Source organism: Grammomys surdaster, unplaced genomic scaffold, assembly GCF_004785775.1.
Source record: "Grammomys surdaster isolate TR1022 unplaced genomic scaffold, NIH_TR_1.0 98, whole genome shotgun sequence".
NCBI lineage: Eukaryota > Metazoa > Chordata > Mammalia > Rodentia > Muridae > Grammomys > Grammomys surdaster.
The window spans coordinates 10,760,631-10,785,162 of record NW_021604577.1 but is presented as its reverse complement, the minus strand read 5'-3'; positions in this window follow the sequence as shown (position 1 = coordinate 10,785,162).

Sequence of the window (24,532 nt, the reverse complement as noted above, 5' to 3'; positions counted from 1 at the left end):
AGTCATCAGACATGCACACATACATACATGTAAACATTCATGCATGTTATGTTCAGTAAAGAATTTTTAAAATAAGAAACCAATTTGAATTATTCCAGAAAGCATATACCACCTAGTTTTAAAAGTCTTAATTTTAAAAATTTATCACCATAAAAATCATGTATTTCAAAGCAATTTGTAAGAAATCTACATTTTACTTCTATAAAATTATTGCTTATACCTTCATGCAAAAAGATATTATATACCTACATTGTATATTATTCTTATTCAAAAGCCTTTCATTTATAAATAGGACTTCAAAGCTCTATTAAAATATATTACAGGGGATGATTTTTGAAAACTATTCTCTGATGTAACTGGAATGTTTTTATGATACTGAAAACTCATGATCAAAGTTAGATTGAGCAGCCTTTTCTTGAGGGAGGGAAGGGGTCCGTCAACCTAAGTATGATTGAATCAACTTACAGTTATTTACATCTTCAAATAATGATACAGGGTTTATATAACGCAACTCTTTTGGTCTAAATGCACCTGTAGAGGTGGATTAGGGAAAGCAAGGGTGGGTGCAATGTGACACAAACTGCTTTGCCTGCTCTTTCTGCTCATGAAAGAAATGGTCAAATATATTTTAGGTGTCAATAACTATCACATGACTTCTCAGCCTTGACTTTTTAAGGCATGGAAATGTGCAATCATATATGGTCAAATATTTTGTTTGGGAGCTGATAGAGTGAGTTCAGGGAACTATTTCTTATGGCTTCAGATCTTGTTTTACCTTCAATAATTTTTAGAGCTGAGCAGCTTAGACTTGCCTAGACTTACATAGTCTGTACAGAGACACTGTTTGCTACTGTTTCTTCTGATCGTGTCTCCAAGGATATCTTTACAGTAAGAAAATTTGGAAGATGAAATCTCTCCATGCAGAAATATGAGACATTCAGAGAATTGTCTCCCAAAAATGTGGGTTACTTAGCTGCCTCTCCACTCTGTCCAGTTATCAGTTCTGCAAAGAGCACACCTCCCTCTCCTTAATCTTTATCTATAATCCACTCTGAATGATATACCCATTTTGTATAAATGACTTTAGACAGTTTAAAAAAAAAAAGGCTTGCCTAGAATCCATATGTCAACTTGCTAAAGAAGGAGGATTGCAAGTTCATGTGTCAACAAGTTAACCTAGATACAGGAGAAAACAGTCTCAACGGATGAGGTTAAATGTATGGACATGTACCCACAGTAGTAATCTATGATACATGCATGATTTTAGACCTAGAACAAAGTTAAGATCCAGAAACCTCTCAGAGTTACCTAAGGGGACAAATAGAGTTGTCTATGGGAACAAATATTTGTGCTAATATATTGAACTTGTATAAAAAGTTTGCATAAAATTGAAGAACTTATGAGAGGAATGGTTAATGATGTCTTAGGAAAGCCTCATGGAAGAGAAATTTAAATGAAAGTTTAACTGATGATGAAGCATTTCCTAGTCAAATTTCAAACCACAGGAGGACTATAACATAAAGTTCTGTGCTCACAGCACGGCATTCTCTGTGGGTCAGGTTAGGTGAATCCACAGGGCAGGAATCCTTACTGTATTGTTACAGTATATAAGTGCCAGTATTTCTTTTGAAAATTTGCTTTTAATTAACACACAAAGTAATGATTTTTGTTATGGCATTTTTATACATGCTTTGTTTTTACTGATTTTCCTCCTCTAATTTCCCATCAGGAGTAACATTCTCAGAAGTAACTTGCCATGGTTCACCTAGCTTTGATAAGTTGCTGTGCTTACAGAATTCTAAAGTTCAAACTATAATGTGTACAATCTACACAAGCCCTAATGTACATAATTTCTGTGCTCTAAAGATCTCCACTCAGATGAGGAGAGATGTTTAATGTGCTACTTGACCAACCTGGGCAGAGATATGAACAGGATTAGCAGACAAGACTGCAAACTAACAACAAAAACCAGGCTGTCCAAAGCAATGCTGCATAAGAAAAAATAGCTGAACTCAGCTCATAACCTTATGGATCTCACTGCTTCAATATGCTGTACACTGTGTTAATTTGCATTCACCAGGCTCCTCTGAGTCATCAAGAAAGATTACATCATAGAATTTTATAATCAGACTAGAACTCAGAGGTTGTCCTGTCCCTTCTACCCAAAAAATTATAACCTCAAGCTAAGACTCACATCTCCTTTTCTGCTGAAAGTAAATTGAATCCATACTTGTGAGGCAGTTCTCATTTTATATAGCTCTGAAGGTGTAAAAGTCTCCATATGTTGCACTGAAATATTCCTTGGGGATCATTTCCTCCCACAGGGAGTTTCTGAGGAGATGGGATAAAAAAAAAATCTACTCTTTTTTTTCATGCCATGGAATTCTATTTGACATAAGAGGAAGGGGGAGGGGTAGAAAAATAGATCTGCAGACAGCTTCAGCCTTTAAAATCTCAGCTATAGGAAGAGAGTTCCCGACAGGTACCAGGTCATTAGTTTTCTTCCTATTAGTTTATAGCAGCGTGAAGTTATGCCTGCGTCCATAGTGGTGGTGTTCTGATACATTTATAAATGCAAAGGAAGTGTCCTTAAATGGCACACAGTTTTAGGCCCACCCTGAAGTCCACGTTCAATAATTTGAGACATAAGCAAAAATATTGCAAAGCTCTTCCCAGGATAAGAGAGGAAGTCATCCACACTTGCCTTTTCCTTCTGTGATAGGGACAAGAAGAGTGTCTCTTACGTTGTGCTCACAGTGAAAGAACTGGAATAAACACAACTATTCATATTTTCCTAAGTCAAACTAACTTGAAGAGCCTCTTATTTTCTCCCATAAACAACCATAGAGCATCTCGATTTATGAAGGGTTTGTGTTCCACTCTTTTAAGACTGTGAATTCTTTTCTTTCCTCCTCTCCTTTCTTTTCTTCCTCTTACCTCCATTTCCCTGTTTTGTCTTTCAGGCTCACCTCAAATTTGTGATCCTCTTGCCTCATTTTCTTGAGTAGCTAGGATTAACAAAGCATGGCCCAGCTCCTAGATTTCTCTCCTTTCTGCTTCTCAGAAGTGCAACTACTTCTCCTTCACTAACTTCCAGCCATTTCCAGGGTCAGGATAGTTCCTCAGTGAACTATTACATAAGTTTACCTACGATGTCACACATTGAACTAGAGTATAAGAGTAAACAAGAAAGTAAAATAAAAATTACATTTTTGCTCTCACACTACTAAGTAGTCAAATGATGTAGATTTGTAAATAAATAATTTTGAGAGAGTTTGATTTGTGTTGAGGAACCATGCAGAGTTCTGTAAGGACCCATACAAGAGAGTTGCTCTGGATGGCTTTCCAGAAGAAAAGGCTGAGACTGAGGGTTGGCAGGCATAAACCGCATGCAGGGTTGCTTGCCGTCAGACCAACAAAAGCAGTGGGGCTTATAAGGCAAAGACAAGAGAGCAGACTATATCCGGAGACAGAACGACATTGCACGTGATTGGAATGTGAAATGGGGGTGTCAAGAAGCAAGGGTTGAAGCAGAGTAGATGAGCAGGAAGAAGCTCACAAGGAGCCCTCGGAGCTACGTTAAGGAGTCTGGGCTTTGAGCTAACAGCAATGTGATCTTATTAAAAGGCTTTAAACGGGTGGTAGCATGGGATATGGTAATATAACACAGGATTCTCTGGGATAGAAATGTTTTAAGTATCAGATTGGTAGCTGAAAAACTAGTAAAAAATGTGGGATGGACCCAGAGAGAGATGGTGATCATGGTAGAGATGGAAGGAGGTGGTTGCAAGTAGGCAGTGGAGTCAGAGAACATTATGCTTGGTTTAAAGATGAGGGTAGTATAGAAAAAGGAATCGAAGTTAACCAGCAAGCTTCTGACTTGAAAATCTGCAAGAATGGAGGAAGTGAAGTGGAGAAGACAAAAGAAAGCAGGCTGGAGGGAAGGATGTTAGGAGTATGGTTTACAGTTATCAAAATGGTAAAGGTCTTGGATGTTTAAAGCAACACACAGCCAGTAGCTCAGCATATAGCTGCAAGGTTCATAGACTAATATTTCAGTTCTTATGGAGAGATCTTATAGTTTTAGTTGTAATTGACCCTTGAAGGATTATTCCAGACCACTAGAGATGCTGTGCAGTAGAGATCTGGGTGTGACACAGAAACAGTTAAGCCATAGCAAGAGGACTTTGCATAGAAGCTGGAATTATGCTCGCTAGTGATGGAAGACATAAAACCCAGAGGAGTGATGTCACACAGACAAAGAATATTTCTACGGAGTCTGTAGTTGAAGAAGAGACAAATACAGTAAAAATGGAGATGAAGCTTTGGGAACTGGGGAGGTGAATTCTGGATTGGAAGGGAGAAGAATCCAACCACAGGGTGGGAATTGTAAGGAGGGAGAATGCTGAAGGACAGTATTGGGATATTTGTGTTAATGTAGAAGAGAATCTCAGACCAAACAATTTACAACAATCAGAAATTTATTTGTGACAGAGATATCCAAAGGTCCACGGTCTGCTAAGGCCTCACTTTTTCTTCCAACAGGGTAGATTGAATGGTATGCACCCTGGAGGACAGAAACAGTATTCTTCAACTTGTATCAGGTCAGATGAGAAGGAAAAGAAAATTCATTCATGAAAAACTGTTAAAAGCAGCTAATCATCCCTAAGGGTAGACTAATGCATAAATCATTGAAGGTTTAAAATTCTCAACACCTTAATCCTGTTATAATAAAAAAAAAATCAGCATGAAGTTTGGGGGACCCAAACATGTAAACCACACCAGAAGGGCTTTGAAATTTTACTTTAAATATTTTCATTTTAAATTTTTATTTAAATTTTTTTTACTGCTGTATTTTCATTATACATAGGATAAGTGTCCAAAGACAAAGTATCTTTCAAATATGAGACTTACTCTGAGTCCACTCACTCTACTGCCATCCCTCCATGTAGAACTGCTACCCTCCACTCCCAGTCTCCTCCCTTACGCTCACTTCTTTCATCATCGTGTGTATAACAGGTCAACAAAGAATTCCAGCGCCACAAGTGAGAGAAAACATGTATGACGTTTGTCTTTTGGCACTTGATCTATTTTCCTTAATTAATGATCTTCTACTGCATCGATTACGTAGAAAATGCTTGTAAAGAGTATATTTACACGCTGCCGGACACAACAAGGAGAAGAAGACACCACAAACACAAGTGAGGGAAATCAAACACTGTAAATAATCTTGAAAGGAGAAAGGGAAGAAGAACAGAAAACACTGGGTGGGGGGCTGGAAACGGGATCATTTTATACATGCTAAATAGAATCACTCTATCTTCCAGGCCAGTACCTCAAGGCATATCCATCTTTGGTGTCCTTTCGAGTAGCACAAACACCACCATTTCTATCTCCATTTCTATCTTACTTTATTGTGCAGAAAATTGAGCATTTAAATAGTTATCTAAGACCAAGGACTGACTGAGATATGCTGTGGATTTATATCATGAGCCCTTGTGGACCCATCTTCTTCATGTGTAGAATTGTATTACTGTCTTCTGCTAGCAGTAAATAAGCCATTTAATAACATAGGGTTTAATTAAAAATAATTCTCATTAAGTTATTATATATTTTTAAGAAAAAAATTTTTTAAAAAGTCAAAATAAACATGTAAGAATCGCTATAGGCTTTAAAAACAAATAGCAAATACAAAGCCATAGTTCCTGAAATAACAGGAAGTGTGATCACTAATGCCTGGCATTCTAATGACTGAACCTGCTGCATGTCTAAAACACACACACACACACAAACACACACACTGATGATAGTTGTAGCAATGCAATACTAGTGAATATTTTATCTTTCTCTGTGACAAGTAGTATTTTAACTAACTACAAAAGATGTGTTAATTAATTTAATCCTTGAAATAACTTTAAATAGGCAACAATTGATTTTGTTGATTTTTATATATTATGCTAGTAGGACAAAAAAGAATTACAAATACATTCTGAAAGAAAGGAGGCTGAGTCCACATTATAGCTGAATGGCTAGCCATGAGCTCATCCCATCAAGTTCATAGTCCCACCCTCCTTCTTCTGCTGCTGCTGCCATTCTGTGCAGAGATTGCAAATGGTCCCCTGAACAACAAAATCATAGCCCTGTGCCCAGCTGCTTTGAGTAGGATACACGACTGTCTGCCTAGTGACTGTGTCTTTAAGCTCCCTTTCAGGTAAGCGCCAGTATATAATGTTGCTGGTAATGGGATTTTAACAGAGTATTATGTCATGTAAAAAAGGTATCTCTTCCTCCATTTTACTCGTATATTCTGTTTCTCATCTTCTTGCTTTTGGCTAGAAGATGTTCACAGATAGGAGAAAGTTCCAATCAAGTGGACAAAGGCAACCCTTCACGGATAATAGAATGCCAGAGCAAAAAGGACAAAGGTGTCTAAACAAATTCATAAGGATACCATTTTTGATGTGTTAGGTAGAAGCCATAGTAGTCTCAGGTAGTGGATAAATTACTGGCCTGTATCTTAACTATTGCAGGTAATTAATAGTCATGTTTTAATAATTTATTGGTTGCCAATATTTTTTCCAAGAGAGGAAGAATTAACATTCTAAAAGTCGTTATTCCTTTAACAGCTACCTAATCATCTCTAATTAATAAATTAATGACTACCTTATTATAATTTTATTCACCATGAATTTGTCTTACAGATATAATTTTACCAAGTTTGGATAATCGTATAGTTGTCAGTCAATCTCTGAAAACTTGGTAACTCAAGAGGCAGCTGTAATGAAGTGGGAAATTTAGTTTTTGATTCTGAAAGACTGAGGGCTGGAGTGGACCACAGTGAAAAAAATCATTTGATCTTTTAAAAGACAAGCATCTCACCTTTCCCTGACAGGCTAGCTCAAGGATTGCATGCCAATGAACAGTCAACTGTGACGGCAATGGTTACATTTTATTTTATTTTTTACGTCGAAGGAAAAACAGAATAAATACTGAAACATTTTCTTGTGAAATTTTAGAAATCATCAATAAAGATGCAAGCTTGTAATTCCAAGCTGAGGTGGGAGGATCACTGCGGCAGAACCTTCCCCTAATGAATAAAGATTTCAAGGGGCTAATCACTGGGTGACAAGTAGGCGGAACTTCCAGGTCAGAAAGAGAAAAGGGGGAGAAAAAGAGGCTTCCTTTTGGACAGGAGAGAGCATGGAGGACACAATATAGGTATCAAGAGGTCCCTGATTTAGGTGGTGGATCCATCGGGATCCGCAATCGGAGGATTTATAACTTCAAATAGCTTACAAAATTAGGATGCTAGTTTCTGCGCCCAACGATTGTGTAACCTGTTGATTATAAACTAAGATTGTGTGGTGTTTTCCTTAACATGGCGACTCAGCTGAGTTCCAAAGAAAGATATGGCCGCAAGGCACCCCAGCCAGCCATGGAAATATGGAAACATAGGGCGTGCATAGCAACAGCACGCCCTGAGAACTGGGTGAAGAGAGCGCTGAGTCAGAAAGTCTGCCAGGCTGAGAATAGGTCAGCCTCTCAGCTGTGCTGAGAACTGGTTGGCCTGTCAGCAGGTATCATGCTGCTGGTAGTGTGGGTTGCTTTTTAAATATTTCACGAAGCAAATCACTTGGGTCCAAGAGTTTAAAACCAGCCTGAGCAACATTGTGAGATGCCATCACAGATCCAAAGCAAATAAGTATTATTAATAATAGTGAAACTTCATTGTGATTATTATTTGACAAAAAATAATGAATTGTTTTATATTCTTTAGCCTGATTCTCGGAAGAACAGATTATTTACAGTACTTCAAACTTTGCACTATGTTGTGAACTTTAGTCTTTCTTTGACTTCTTGTATAAATTTGTTCCCTCTAGAAATTGATTAGGCTGTATTGGAAAAGGAGAAGTTACTTGTGTTGATTTTTTTGTTATAATAAGGTAGTATGCTTTATTTGGCAATAATAGCTGGAGAGCAGCTGGCAGTGTAAATTCATTTTCAAATAATCATGGCAAACAATTGAATCCAACCGCCATAACAACTTGAGGAGAACTCAGATGGCTGCATTGGGCCCAATGAAAGAATTTAGGGCTTCAAAGTACTTTCTCCAAGAATTGTATGTTGTAAGGATTTTGCTGTTTTACAGTAAAATAATAAAGAAAAGACTTTTTGGAGTAGGACAGCATTAGCGATGTAAGGGACACAAACATAACAATCTAAATTCACTTCTATTTTAGCAACAAGACTTCGGCTGAAATAATCCTCCTACTAAAGAACTCACTGATCACTTTTCAGTTATTTAAGTATTAGAATTGGAAGCATTACAGTGTGCCCTCAATAGTTTCACTGTCTGGCTCAAGGATTAACATTTGGATTTTTCGTTATTATTATTATGTTTTAGACATTGTAGAATCTTCTGTGACATGGCATTTCCCACGCAGGGTTGTATTTCCCTCTCAGTTAAGATGTGTTTGGTCATTTTTTACCACCCAGGGAAAGGATCTAGCAAAGGAAACTGCATGGCTAAAATGCATTCTGAAAGCAAAGGAGCAGTTTATAACACGTAGCAATGCTCTTAACGTTTTGGTTAGGAAGGCTGAGCTGAGCTCCTTTGAGAAAAGCAACAGTTCATTCAGACTAAGCGAACACCGATTGCTTTACAGAGAATGACACTGGTGCTCTGCTAAGAGTCCTGGAGGCCGAACACAGCTAGTAGGGAAGCATAAAATTCCAAGTTCTGTAAGAATGGATATTTATATCCTGAATTTGACACTTATTGCTTATATTGCAACAAAAGGCAATAGATTTCCATAAGATATATTGATATTCTGCAATAATATTCAACAATGGCTGAAATACAGAATCTAAAAGAGAATACAGTAAGTTACTAAAACAGCTTTTATAATTTGACTTTCAAAACAGTTGTGACAGGGGCTCCGTGGGGCTCATAACTGCTACCTTAGCACGTGGCCGAGGCAGAAGAATACCAATGCAAGGTAACCTTACACAACGCTATGTAGACATTGCGTCTCAAGGCTCAAAAGAGCCTAGATTCAAAGCAAGACCTCATCTCAACCTCCCCCACCCTCCAAAGCATTAACATTGGTCCAAAACCCATATATTTTGTGAGATTAAAACCTCCAAGAAGTTGAGAGGCTCCACTATGAATATACAATGTCTTTTCTTCTCAAGGAAGCTACTAAAATTTATTTAAAAAAAAAAACAAACAAATACATACTACAAAAGGCTTCTGAGAATAAGGGAATAACAAAGATTTTCCAGATCACTGAGAGAGTGCAAGGCACTTATTCATGCCGGGGGGGGGGGGGGGAAATCAGACTGCAGGAATTATTGAAGTATTTCCCAACATTAAAAATAAATGTATGCCTGCTATAACAGTGAACCAGCATCACCGCAGCCAGCGATTACATGCAGTCATTACACCACAGGGGATGCTAAAAATTGATTTTTGTAAGAAAAAAATACAGAAAAAGAAAAGAAAGCAACAGACTGACATTTGTATTTAAGTAAATTATTCAAATTCATTCTCCGAGTTTTACCAGTGATTTTGAAGTGAAAGCTTCACTGACTACTGATAAAGTGAAAGAGAATTTCAAATAAACAGAAATTTATAATTTCTCCCAGTTTTAAGAAAATGAGGACATTTACATGAAAAAGGGAGCTGAAGTGTGACTAGCCTTCGAAGTCCAGACAGTGTCTGGAATGTAGCCTCCTGCAGACTAACCAGAAGGTTCACAAGCCCCAACACAAGCAAGACTGAAGCTTCCTGCCCGTAATTTTCCAGACAGTACGCTGTATAAACACTTTTGTAATTGTTACATTTAATCCTCAGAATGATCCTACGAGGCAGACATTATTATTGCCATTTTCCCCTAATATGCCACAAAAATGAAAGTCAGTAAATATTGGCTAGACAGGAAAACTGGCTCCATATAATTTTGTCTAAAAAGTTAATACTGCAGAACTCATTACCCATGTTAACTAGCTTGAAGCAAGATACAACTTAAGGAATTTGCAACTTTACTCATTACGCTTACTTTGATCTCTAGCTTTGTCTGACTTCCATTTGCTTTCATAACCACAAACCAGGTCAGGGTACCAGTTCTAGTTCAAATGCACCTCTTCTGATTTACATATACTTATCTATAAAACTCAAGACTATATTATCTTCCATGGTATTATGAGCCCATAAGGTCACTGTCCAGTTTGTCCCAAAATAGTCACGAGGGTCATTATAAGATATGAAGGGAAAAATAACAAGAAAAATAATTTCCCCCCACTACCTGTTAATGGAACATATCTTACCTGACGTTTCAGCTCTAGATTATCTGACCTGCATGAAGATAAATTTTACATTTCTGTAATTTAAGAGCACTGTATCGTAAATCATTTGGAAAGGACTTCAGTGGAAATTTGCACCAACACACCTCTGCTAATCCTGGCTCAGTTTTGGGCTCTATATCTTTTTTAAAAAAATTTTATTGGTTATTTTATTTATTTCCATTTCAACTGTTACCCCCCTTCCTAGTTCCCCTCCTCAAACTCCCTATCCAACCTTCTACCCCCTGCTTCTATGAGGATGCTCCCCCACCCACTCCTACCTCACCTCCCTAGCATTCTCCGTGCTTGGTCATCAAGCCTTCACAGAAACAAGGGCCTCCCCTCTCATTGGTGCCAGCTAAGGCCATCCTCTGCTACATATGCAGCTAGAGCCATGGGTCCCTCCATGTGTACTCTTTGGATGGTGGTTTAGTCTCTGGGAGCTTTGGGGGATCTGTTTGGTTGATAATGTTGTTTTTCCAATGGGGTTGCAAACCCCTTCAGCTCCTTCAGTCCTTCCCCTAACTCCTCCGTTGGGGTTCCCATGCTCAGTCTGATGGTTGGCTGAGAGCATACACATCTGTATCAGTAAGGCTCTGACAGAGCCTCTCAGGAGACAGCTATAACAGGCTTCTTGTCAGCAAGTACTTCTTGGCATCAGCAATAGTGACTGGGTTTAGTGGCTGCTTATGGGATGGATCCCCCAGTGGGGAAGTCGCTGAATGACCTTTCTTGGTTTCCGATCCACTCTTTGTCTCTGTATTTCCTTTACACAAGAGAAACTCTGGGTTAAAATTTTCGAAAAGGGTGGGTGGCCCCATCCTTTAACCGGGGGACCATGCCTAACCTCTGGACATGATTTCTACAGTTTCTGTCTCCCCTTTGTTGGGTATTTCAGCTAATGTCATCCTCATTGGATCCTGGGAGCCTCTTGCTTTCCTGACATCTGGGACTTTCTGTTGGCTTCCCCATTTCCCATCCCCCATTCCTACACACCTCTGTTCAATTTCCTGACCCTCTGTACATCTACCCCTGTTCCCTCCTACACATGATCTTGCCTCCATTTTTTTCCCTCTCCTCTCCTCTCTCCCTCCCATGCCCCTCTCACACTCTACCTTCTGTGATTATTTTGTTCTTTCTTCTAAGTAGGATGGAAGCATCCAGACTGTGCTCTATATCTTAAACCATTCTCTGAATCTGTCCTCTGTGCCTACTCAAGTCTTAGTCTTTCCAGAGGCTTATTTTATTTGTTTTGTTTTGTTTTGTTTTGACTTGATTTGTTTTGAGACAAGGTCTTAATATGACTCAAAACTATGAAAACAAGGTTGGCCTCAAATTCAAGAGATCTGCCTGTCTCTCCCTCCTGAGATTAAAGGTGTCTTCCTCAGTGTGATGCCAGCATTTTATCTTGTGGGGTCAAGTTAAGAAATAAGAACAATTCAATTATACAAAACACCGTCAATGGCATCTTGGAGGATCTTTGTCTCATATTTTGTCAGATATATATATTTTTTAATCTTACAGGTACTCTATATATTATGGCTTCCAACTTGGTGCTTTTCTGAGATCCTTGTGTGTGCAAATATGTGTGTCTATATTTGCTTCTTATGTTTCTTCGGCTCCTTTTCTTCTGTTGATTTGTCCTATTCCAGTTTATGCTTTATGCTATCTCATTTTATTTTATTATTACTCTTTAGATGCCTCTTTTCTAATGGGAGATAGGAAAGGTAAAATTGAATGAGAGGGGAGGTGCAGAGGACCTTGGAGGAGTTGGGATAGGACAAGTATAATCACATTACATGAAAAGAATCTATTTTCAATAAAAGAAATTGCAGAAAAGAAATGCGAACAATCAGAAAAGGTAGCTTAGCATTATTACACATCTTCCAGTGAACAAGTCAAAGTGTGAAAATCAACAAATCTATTGTTATCCTATCTATTTTGTTGAAAATAGCCCTGCTGTCCCAAGTAAAATGAGCTTTGGTTCATAAAATGTATTGCATTACTATTATCATTTAGACAAAATCTGTAGCAAGGATAATTACAAATATGAAGTCGTGGCTAAAAAAATGCAGGTCTGCTTAGTGCCCCTAACCCGTTAGAGTCGCATTATTTACAATCATCTTTCCACCAACAAAGGTCCAGACTCATTGCCCATCCCCCCAAAAAAACTTTTTTTCTAGGTCAGTTATGTGACTGTAAATTGCTTACATTTGAGGTAGCATTTGAATGCTTGAACCTGTTCCTTTAATAAATGTAAAGTATTACACCAGATGGCTAGAGCTTAGCTTAGCTACATTTTTCTGCTTATAAACAATCCATACTCTCCTGCTTATTACATCACACACCTCCTAACCTTGCGGTAATGTTGCCCTGTCTTTCATGGAAACAGTAATCACACTCTTCTTACTTTTACTGTGCTAAGTTACAGTCTTGTTTGGTATTATGTTAGGTAAAGAGAGAGTATCCAATTCTCTGTACATTTTCTAGACTATGATTGATGCCTAGCTTGTATAGTTTTCAAGATAGAATGAATAATTAACTTGATGAATGATTTATCTACAACCAAGCACATTATAATTTTGTCCTTTGACCTAGAAGCATGGACAAAGTGGCAGATTCCCCTCTCGAGTCTATATTTTGCTGCTGGAAAAAGATTCTAAGCTCAAAAGAAAATATAATCTATTAACTTACTTACCTGGAACATCTTGGGACTTTAATTTTGACTGACTCCCATAGCATTTATGGGCTGCTTTTTCTCTGCCTCTATCTCCTTCTGGGTATGCTAGCCTTATTCTCTGTCCTGCAGTCAAGCATCCTCTGCACACTATGGTTGCTGACAGTCTGTGATTCACAGGTCATCCCACCTCTAATCTCCCATTTGTTTCCATAGCAGTCTAATGAAGGAGACTGTCTTTCCACCAGCATCTCTTTACGGCAAGAGCCCTGATGGCTCCCACTGTTCTACATGCTCCTTCCTCTACTGGTTTCTGGTCATAAGGCCATGGCTCTCATGTTTAGAAGGGCCTTTATGAAATGTCTATCCCTTGGCTAGAGTAGATTGGCAAAGTACTGAAGTCAGTATGTGTGACAATGGGATAATCGGAAGGCATATGTTCTAGAGCTCAAAATGGTACTTGACCAACAGCAATACGCAATAAGCATTTGGAGGAATGAGTTTAATTGAATTAAGCTACATTTTCACCTTTGTTCCTTTGTTATTATATGAAAATCATTTAGTGTGATGTGGTTACCAAACTATTTGGAGTAAACTGACGTCTTTACTCTAGTTCAGTTTTCTCATTTATAGATGAGAATAACAATAATATCTTGGTCTAGAGGAGTTGATCAACACTCAAAGGGATGTTAGCCATTATTTGTCTTGTTACGTATATATACATAGGAATATATATATATATATATATATATATATATATATATATGCACACATATATATCTCACATGAGGAATATGTGTTGTATGCTGTAATGACTTTAAGCAATGGTAAGTTTCTGCTCAATTATAGTGGTATGGGTCTAGGGTCATATGTCCATTTACCAAACTGTCATTATGCAGGACATGAATGAATACACATATGCATGAATATATCCAGTTTGAACATTAAAAAGCTAAAGTCATTTTACACGCACACACACACACACACACACTTGTTTGCCTTTTAGCTAAATTACTGAAAGTTACAACTGTGAGATAAAAAAATATGTCATTTTAGTTATTACATTTTTGAAAACTATTTCCACAGTGATAGAAATCTAATGTCCTAGATTGATACTTTTCATTCCTCCTGGGAAAAAGTTGCAGCTATTTTTGAACATCAGCTTTGCTCTTACTTCCTTCTCCATGAGGAACTTTAATTAAACATGAGGAACTTTAATTAAATGTATGTCAGACTTTTTCATTTTAGTCTCCATATCTAAAAATCTGTTATCTTGATGTTTCTCTTAATAATTCTCCGTTCTATGTGTGTATGTGTTAGTTTGCTAATATGTCACTAATTCTTAACTTTATGTCTTGAATTTCTAAGGTGTTTTTATTTCTGCTTTCATTAGAGGTGCAATATAGGACACAAAGAGACTAGTTTGGATTTATTCATACACAAGATTATTTTCTTTGGTTTCCTACAGAAAATAATACTATTAGCTTTGAATACACCCCCAAATAAACACACAAGCATGAACATTCAATACATGCATACACACACACATACACACCAAGCACATACACATAAAACTTGGCAAATGCTTTCTACTCTGAAAGGCATCATTATCTGAAACTTTATTATGTTCTTCTTAAGCTGGGTTGACTCCTTTCTCTTTGGTATGCCCTTCTCCCTTCTCCCCCTTCTAGTTTGTTCAGTACACGCTACAAGCTTTATGAGCTCAATAATGAATAAAATTTATAGCATTTCATATATAGAAAGAGATTACAAGAAATTACTTCTGATGATAGAAGCCCGTGTATTCATAGTGAGAAACCCAACTGTAAAATTTTATTTATAGCGTTTATATTGATGTGATTGTTTAAAATAATATCTAATTTGATGACCGAAATAAACTGTAGGCATTTCATGAAACTAACCCTTATTTGTGGTGCATTATGGGAGATGAACCTATTTCTATTCTGATTATCAAGATAAAGCCCAGTGGAGCTGACCCAAAAGAGAGACAGAAAGAGAGGGAGAGAGAGAGTGAGGGGGGGGGAGGGAAGGAGGGAGGGAGAGAGGGGAAGGGAGGGGGGGAGGGGGAAGGAGGGGGAAGGGAGGGAGGGAGGGAGGGAAGGAGGGAGGGAGGAAGGGAGGGAGGGTCTGGTCACTACCTCCCACTGACTTGGTGTTTTCTTCCCTTATTTTGTACCTTATATATATTTGCTGGTTATTTTTTAATACTTGAGGCAACAACTATCTTATGTATGTTGATGAAGATTTGCCTCTCTTCTGCCAATCATCATTTTAGTACTTACCTAATAATTAATTAGGGAAAGCTCACACTAATATGAAAGTTTTTATTGAGCACTGCCAGAAGACATTTTTATCCGCACATATAAGGACAGGACACCACATTTTAAGGTTTCAGAAACAGATTCTAGCCTCTTGATTTCTCAAATTTACTCTAATAAACTATTTCCATGCTAATTTTAGCGTTTCCTCAATAACATCAACTGTCAGTTTCTTTTCTCTTTTGGTATGAAATAAACTAAATCAAATGAAACTGAAGTTGAATTCTGTTGAAGTGAAAAATGTGTGTGTGTGTGTGTGTGTGTGTGTGTGTGTGAGAGAGAGAGAGAGAGAGAGAGAGAGAGAGAGAGATGTGTGTGTATGTGTGAGATGTCTGTGTGTGAGATGTGTTGTGTCATGTATGTGTCATGTGTGTGTGAGAAGTGTGTGTATGTATAAAATGTGTGTGAGAGATGTGTGTATGATATGTGTGTATATGTGTGTCACAGCCATGTGTTATTAAATATTGTATTGTCACTCTATGTTTAGAAACGTTACATTGTTGACCTAGGAGTGGTTCTAGATCTTTCTAAGACAACAACTTATTCCATGTGTGTAAAAACAAGACCAGTATAACTTAAGATAAGGCCAAATGTAAAGTCATCTGAGGAAGAATAAATGCCATCATTGTTTTGAGCTCTAGGTTTTATTATTCAAGTTCTCATGAATGCAGAAAGCAGATGGATGACTGCTTCCAGACAATCAAAATGAAGGCAGGTACTGAAGGCATGGCCTTGGGGAAAGACACATGAACCGGCCATTCATCTGTCTACAAGAAACGCTGTTTTACCTTTCTAACCATACCTTAGTAACCTTAAATGCTAATGTAGCTTTTAAAGTACCTGCCTCTTAGGGACCAATAATCTGATTCAGTAAGTCTAATTGAATGAGAAGATGAAATTTGTCTTTTCATATTTATCCACACAAAATAAGGAACTCATAAAAATCCAGATTAGTATTGATAAGGTGTAGCACACCAACTCCTTATCTCAAAGCCAATAAAGAAGGAAAGTGGTAAATATTTTCATTACAGAATTGAAAGTTATCAGCCTCCCTTTTTAATAATTCACTTAATATTAAATTTTCTAAAGTGAAACTACATTTTGTAGTGCCAATAACAGAAAGCACAGCATAATTACCTGCCATATAAGAAAGGAAACAAAGAACACTGTGCAACATTTGCATTAAATGTATGAGGTCTATTCATTTCCCACTGAATATTTGCCCATCAGCTGCTCAAGTATTTGGCATTTCTTTGGGGTTCTTCTTTATTTTCATCAAATATCATATTTTTTCATTTATGGCTTGATTTAATGAAATCCTGGAGACCATAGTTAGCTTTCTAATGCAGCCCAGAGGAAACTGGCAGTACAACTATTACCACGTTCAAATTCTTTCTGGTTTCAGCTTTTATCTTTTTTAATTTGGTACTTTCAAATGAAATTTTAGTTATGAATAAAATTAATAAAAGACAAGTCATATTGCTGTGGTGTGTCGACCGGTTGTCTAGTGATAAATAGAATGCTGGCTTCTTGATGCACTTTTTTTTAAACAAGAAAAATAATTAAATGGATATATCATCGTTGTTGAGAAGAATGATTGAAGTATTGTCTCCTACCCTGAAGTGCTTAGAATCAGCTATTTAAAATGAAAAGTAGAAAATGTTTGACACAGCAAATTGTGTCTGTGAGCATCAAATAACTTCATATAGGTGTACAATTTTAAACTCGACTGTCAACAAGAGTTAGAAACACACACACAATTGCTACCTGCCAGGAAGCTATGTCAGCATGCTAAGTCATGTAATTATACATGCACAAGGAAGACACTTGTTTGGCAGGATCAGGTAAGAAGGAAAAAAATAAATCATTTCTCTGGACTATGTTCTCAGGAATATAATTTTGTGGTTTGTAGCATCACCATAACTACAAAAAAACCACAAACAAACAAACAGGGTTTACATTTTATTCCACTCCAAGAGGTAATTTTTAAATTTCTTAATAGAATTCTTCTATCTTGAGAATACATAAAGAATCCAATTTCATTTTTAAACAGTTTTCCATATGTATAAGCACATGGATTGCCCAGTCTGTTTTAACCACTTTAAAGAAATAGGATTTTCAATAGGAAATCGGATTTTTCACTCAGTTTTAAATGTTAGTGTAGTTCAGGGTGTCATTCATTCTTTCACTCATGTATTAAGAATATTGAGGACTTAGTAACTATCCATGATATCTAGGAAACTTAGAAATGTTTTTGTTTTTTGTTTTTAAAACAAATTTTTTTGTTTTTAGTTGACTTCTATGACTGAGTATGTAGGAACTTGTACCTGATAGTGATCAGGCCATAAATCAACCTTACACCATCTGTGACTGCACCAAAACATGAAAACACAGCTTGAATTTATGATACCGTAGGAAGGAGTGGCATAGAGATCAGAATACTTCTCTATCACAGTTTTGGACTGTGTCAAATGAAGGACAGCTCAAGGAAAGTCTATCTGCAACATTTCTAGAAGTGCAAAGATTTGGGGGGGGGGGCGGAAAGCATTTCTAGCTGGTGGGAAAGAATCTGCGGGACTCTGGTTTCCTCCAAGTCATTACCTCTGATGGCTGCCTCTGCTGTGTTTGTGTTCTGTGTGTATTCATGTTCGATTTCTTGGTTATTATGGGTCATCAAGCAAGAAGAATCACTAGGCTATGGAATGGCAAAGGAGAAAAAAGTCAGTTCTCCCATTGCTGTAGGTAGACTGAAAACTGCCAATCATATTCCAGTATTCCCTCGGTCATCTCTACTCTAACCACATCAGCCCCTGCTCTGTTTCTATACACAGTTGAGACCAACTTTCTAGAACATTCTTCAGACTGTTGCTAGCCTTACTTTACTTAAAGGAAAATACCTGTAGATTGGGAAGAAAACATGTCACCTTTGTTGCATAGTTTCACAGAAATCTCTAAATCTCTCCATTCCTAATAAAAGCAAGAAGACATAAGGTACACAAAGTATAGTAACAGCTTGACTTAATTTGTTTTATCATTTTGATTTGTTTCATTTTTTCTGGTAAGGGTAAAAAAATTAATCAATCCTTTTTACCAGAGACAATGTCATAGCAGGAGAAGTTTGATTTCAACATCTGCAATTAGTTCCTGCAGATCATTCAGTGACAAGTGATCAAAAAATCCAGAGAAATGTGTAGGAAAACATATGCACGTGCACAGACACACACACGCACACACACACACACACACACACACACACACACACACACACACCAGGGTTGGCTAGGTACAGTAAAATAATCAAAAGAGCAATTCATAGAAGTCCAAGAACACAGACCATGTAGACGTTGAGGTCAAGGTTAGCTTTGTCTTTGTGGGCTGGAGTGAAATAGACTCAAGGTTTTTGGAGAGGCCGAGACTGGGATGCGTACTGTTGTATTTGGGAGTTCTGTTGTCAGCAATCAGTTATGGATTCTATGCATGAGCACAGAGAAAATGCTGCTCTAGTCTCAAGTTTCTTGATTCTAGAAGGATTAGGTGAATTTAAGATTTCCCCTGAACTTACTAATACAACAGCACAAATTTATAATAGCACTTAGTATGTATTGAGAACCTATTCTACTTTATCTAACTTGAGTCTCCCAAGCAGAAGACACTCTTAGATTTACTGTTTGGATTTTTTTTAACATCTTATTTATGTACTATTTGGGTTTGGGGCACATTTAGTTGCTTCGGTGAAGGAATGTAGGGTAGAGGACAATCTTCTAAATTAAGTTACTCTGAATTATCTTCCATGTGAAACTACATAGTTTTATTAAATGTTAGAGTATATTGATGTTTTGTTTGAAATTTGTAGATATGCTTGTAAACTCAATTATGACCATAATTGTTTGGACACAAACTTAAGATGAATGTTTTGGTACATGTACTTTCCCTGCTAACAATGGTTGCTTTGTTATGGTAAAAAACAAAAACAAAAACAAACAAACAAACAAACAAACAAAAAGCCAGCTTTTGGCTGGATTATTGTTTTAAAGATCCCTACATCTCATGTGCCCCTCAGTGCCTATACTCAGTGTCTAACTTGGCAAATCACCGGAAAAGAAGGAAAGGCTTTTTATTTACTTAAAATGATTCTTTTACTTGGAAAATAATTACATTCTCCACATTCCACATAAAAAGTTAGGCCTGTGAGAAGCATTTGACTTGTTTATAGTGAAGGTTTGGTAAGTGTCCTCTAAGATGTTAAATTGGCTGATTTTGTAGCTGGCAATAAATTTCTTCTGTTAAAGAGGGCATTTTCCCTGTACATTTTCTGTAAGCTGTGATGTCTATAGACACAGACACGAAAGTATGCTTGCCATCACCCTTAGAAGCAAACATAACAAAAACCACATCCTATGTTGAACATGCTCCTCTCTTCCCTGCCATATTTAGATAAGTGAGAGAATTTTCATGGGAATGTATGAGGCTGGTTGAACTGTCTAGGCAGTGAAGTCTAAAGAAAGCAGGGCACAGCTGTGTGAGACTGTACAACCAGACACTGGTTGTGTTTACTTTAAATGTGTGGCAGTGAAGACGTTGCCATGATTTGTACTGAGACACCTGTGCCTCTGCCCACCTTCTCTCCTAAAAATATCCTAAGTCTTTACCACTATACTGCACACTAGAACATAGCTTTTAATATGATACTTGGAAAAGAAAATCTCTACAAAGTTTTGCTTCAAGTGGGTTAACAGGTAAAGAACTGATCTCCAGTTAATTTACCCATTTGTTCATTTTCAGTGATGGACATCCAGCAAGAATCTATTTTAAGTTAATGAACTGTTTCACTAATTCTATTTGACTAGACTCTGGCCAAGAGGGAACTAATCCAAACCTGCTCTGTGTGTATGAGCAAGTGGAATCTACCAGGTTGGTTTTCTTTGAAAGATTTTATTGTAGGATGGTGTGTTTTTGTCTGTACAAGCTGAGTTGCTTACAAAAGCAAGGCATTTGTGGAGTCTTGAACTTAAGGGTAATCATCTTGTCCCTCTCTGCTGCTATTCAGAGCCTCCACTATGCTAATTTGCATTCAGAATGCTAATTGCCTCCATGATGGGACATAGAATGGCCAGTTTCCAAATTGCCTACAGAAGTCACTTTCTGTTGGAATATCTTTTGGAAGTCAGCATTTTAAAGAATCAACTTTAAGAAATTCCTCTCTTTTCACTGGATCTCAGATGCAACCCGAAGGAAAATGCCCATTTCTGTCTATGACACCTTTCTGTTCCCCTCTGTCATGTTCTGAAAATTAGACTCCTACATTTTCTTGCTGCTATCAAAGGAGGCACAAGACTCAATCTGTCCAGTAAGTAAGACTGTCTTTAGGACATTCCCTGAGGGACTATGACATAGGGAATATGAACTTGAAATAATATTTGAATGCTATACTTGGTGCTTGTCATATCATAGATATGTTATAACTGCAAACCTGATATTTTCTTTATCAGTTTTAAAAACAAAACTCATTTTAGTTGAGTTTGCTTCAAATAGGTATTGAGTATAATCTTAGAACCTCATCAAATGCCATTTATTTTATTTAATGACTATGATGTTCTATGCCTCTGGAAGGCATTCACTTTACACAACTATTAAGATAATTGTTAATAAGTCACTCTCATGCACAAGGTAGAAACAATCAACGGACATACCAGACATTAATGTTCATTGCCTATGCTAGTGTTGAGTAAAGAGATTTTGAATTAATCATCAGTTTTAGACACTGCTGTTTGGCTGTATATCCTGAATTTCATGGATATAACTCTTAGTCTTTCATTGCAATATTCTTGAGAAATAGGAGTTGTAGAATGTGGTTAAGTCTTGAGGGTCTGCTCTCAGGAGTGAATTAGAGGTTATCATGGAAGCTGGTTAACTATCCCAGGAGTGGGATGCTCATTTATGAAATGGTTCTCCATCTCTCCTCCCCTTCTTCTTCCCTCTCCCTTTCCCTCCTCTCCTCTTTGCTTCCACCCTCTTGCTTTCTTTTTACCTCCCATCATTAGATAAAGAAGGAAGTCCCTTCGGCCTTGAGCTTCGCAGACTCTGTGACTAAGAAACACATTCCTACTCTTTCATTATCTGGGCTTATGCTTTAGTAGCACCACAGAATCAACTAAGGACGACCTTGCTTTCTTGTTTTGTACAATTATACAAAGACACCTTGAAGTTACATCATAATAAATCATGCTACTGAAAAATTATTAGTGATTTACTTTGATGTAAGAACATTGCATGTAACTTTTACCCTAAATATAAACTAATGCATGTGGATGTGCACGACATTTGAATTTTGTTTTGAATTTGAACGTGAATGTCTTGTAATTACCAGGCCAAATAGAGGGTAGAAACTGTTGGGACAGAACTGTTAAATGAAGCATAATTCTGATCTCTAATTTAACCCTAGCCTCAGTCTTCATTATTAAAATAAACATGGACCCAGAGTATGCTAAATGAAACAACCAATTTGTCATAGTTAAGGCTAGGCTAATATAGGATTATAAATGTATTTCTGGTAGGTACTAACATTCAAATACTTTATCAATAAGTGGGTTGGTGCCTAAGTAATAAAATATTTTAATTAACAAAATTTTTAATTATTCTTTGTATGCGTGAGTGCCTACATGTATGTATGTGTACCACATGGATGTCTGGTGCTTGTGAATACCAGAAAATGCCATCAAATTCCCTGGAACTGTAATTATAGGTGGCTGTAACTGCCAAGGAGGCCTTGGGAATAGAAACTGGAGACTTTACAAAGCCAAAAAGTGCTCTTACCCAGTGGATCATTCCCCCAAGTCCTTAATGATATTTTAAAAATAATGATATTTCTTTTCAAGGCCTGGCTTGGTTAGTTCACACCTTTAAAGCTATCATTCAGGAAGTAGAGGGAGGTGAATCTCTATTAGCTGGAGGCCAGCCAGGTCTACATAGTGGGATTCAGAGCAGGGATATGCATGATACCCTGTCTTTAAAAAGAAAAGCAGGCAAACAATAAGTTTCCCAATCAATTTAAAACAAGTCAATTCGCAAAAATATCATCTTCTATAAGTGGCATCTGGTCATACTAAGAAAGATTACTTGCTTATATGTTCTTCATAAGTGTGAGGGTTAATTTTATATGTCAGCTTAGCTGAGGAATTGAGTGGCCAGGCATTTGGTTAACAACACTATTCTGAGCATATCTGTGGGCTTTTCTGGTTGAGATTAACCAGAATCAGTAGACAGAGAAAAGTATATTGCTATCTGTGTGTGTATGGGTGGGTGTATCAGCCAATGAAACATAAAGGCTAAGTAGAAGAATAAATTCATCTTGGCTCTGGTTACTTGAGCTGGGACATCTGTCTTTTACTATCTTTAGGTTTCTCAGATCTTGATCATGGGAGCTCTAAGTTGGCTGACTTTCTTGCTTCTCTGTCCTTTAGATGTAGCTGAAAACTACACTGTAGGCCCACTGGTTTCAAGTATGACAATTAAACCTTGAGACTTCTCAGCTTCTGTGATCATGTGAGCCAATTCTTTGTCACAAGAAATCTCATTGTTTTTTTATTTACTGTTTACTAGTTTATGACCCATAAACTTGGATAAACATGTATGTATATGTGTACAGAGAATATGTGCATATAATATATTGTTTGGATATATTTCCTGTTGGTTCTGAAGAACACTAGATAACTAAGTAAAGAAATTTCTATGAGAATAACAAGCATTAGTATTGTAAGTATTCCATTTTAAATGTTTTATTTTATGATCCCTATAACAGACAAGATTCACGCTATGTAATTTTTACTTGATACCCTGTCAGGAAAAAAAATGTTCATTTATTCATTTATTCAATCCATATCCTATTTTTAATTATATGTGGAACAAAGTTCTCATGAAATTTGAATTATCTGAAATGGCATTTCTCCATTAGTTGGAAATTTGAAGAGTTTCTAGCATGGTGCTCTAAACTTTAAAATCTGAGTTCTATCCATTAGCAACTCTATACTCTCCCCATGAGTATTTATCTATTTATTAGTTCTTTACTCAATTATGGTTTTAAAAATTAAAATTTCTAGAATAAGCTTTATTCAGGAAATAACCATAAGAGATTATCCAAGTTAGAGAAAAGCAGACCACAAAGCCCATATGTCTGTCTGATACACGAATAAGCAGCAAGTGAGTACAGACTGAGAAGACCTGAGATCCCCTAAGGCAAACACTTTCTATTCTTTCTTATTTATTTGTTCATTTGTTATTTGTTTTGAGAGTGTCTCCTTATGTAATCCTGGTTAATGTCAAGTTTTTTGCATATACCAGTCTAACCTCATAAAAAATTAATATGTATATTAAAGTGATGTCATTCATAAGTATGTCTAATTATGTACCAATTAAAAACAAATGAAAATAAAAGTAATTTTTCCTCCTCCCTTAGTCTCCCTTAGCTTTGGAAAAGATTGGAGGAAAGTCATTGCCTGAGGATTCGTTCTGTCCAAAAGAGTGGTCTGCAGCTGAAGAAGCGGCACCAGAATGAGAGAAGATGAGATGAGTTCGAGACACCTGCAAGGATGTTACCTTGGTGACCCAAGTGCAACAGCTTAGGAGAGAGAATGGATCAGAGGTTTTAGTCTCTTTCAAGAGTTAATACAGCTGCTTTGAAATGAAGACTACCTAACTTTTTGATTGCAAAACCACCAGAGAAATGTAACTGGTTGTGTTTTGCAGTTCCCAGGGTGTATGAGGGTGGTGAGCACTTCTCAGTCACCTACATATTGAAGCATGAAAATAACCAAGTCCTCAAGCAGGAGGAATGATAGTTAGAAGCTTAAGATGGTTGGCCATAAGAATATTTCAATTTGCAAGTTAACATTAACACTTTATTTTTAATTAATCTAAAATATTTTTTCTGAGTGTTTTCCATGTGTGCAATGCATTCACATAACTTCCATCCTTCTCCTACTCACTTTAACTTCTCCTGCGTTCCCTACTCCCTCTCAATTCATGACTTCATCTCATTATTTCATATGCACAAACGTGTATACACACTTGCACAAAAACACACATATACACATAACCTACTGAGTCTATTTAGTGCTGCATATAAATATATATATGTGTGTGTGTGTATATGTATATGCATATGTATATGTATATA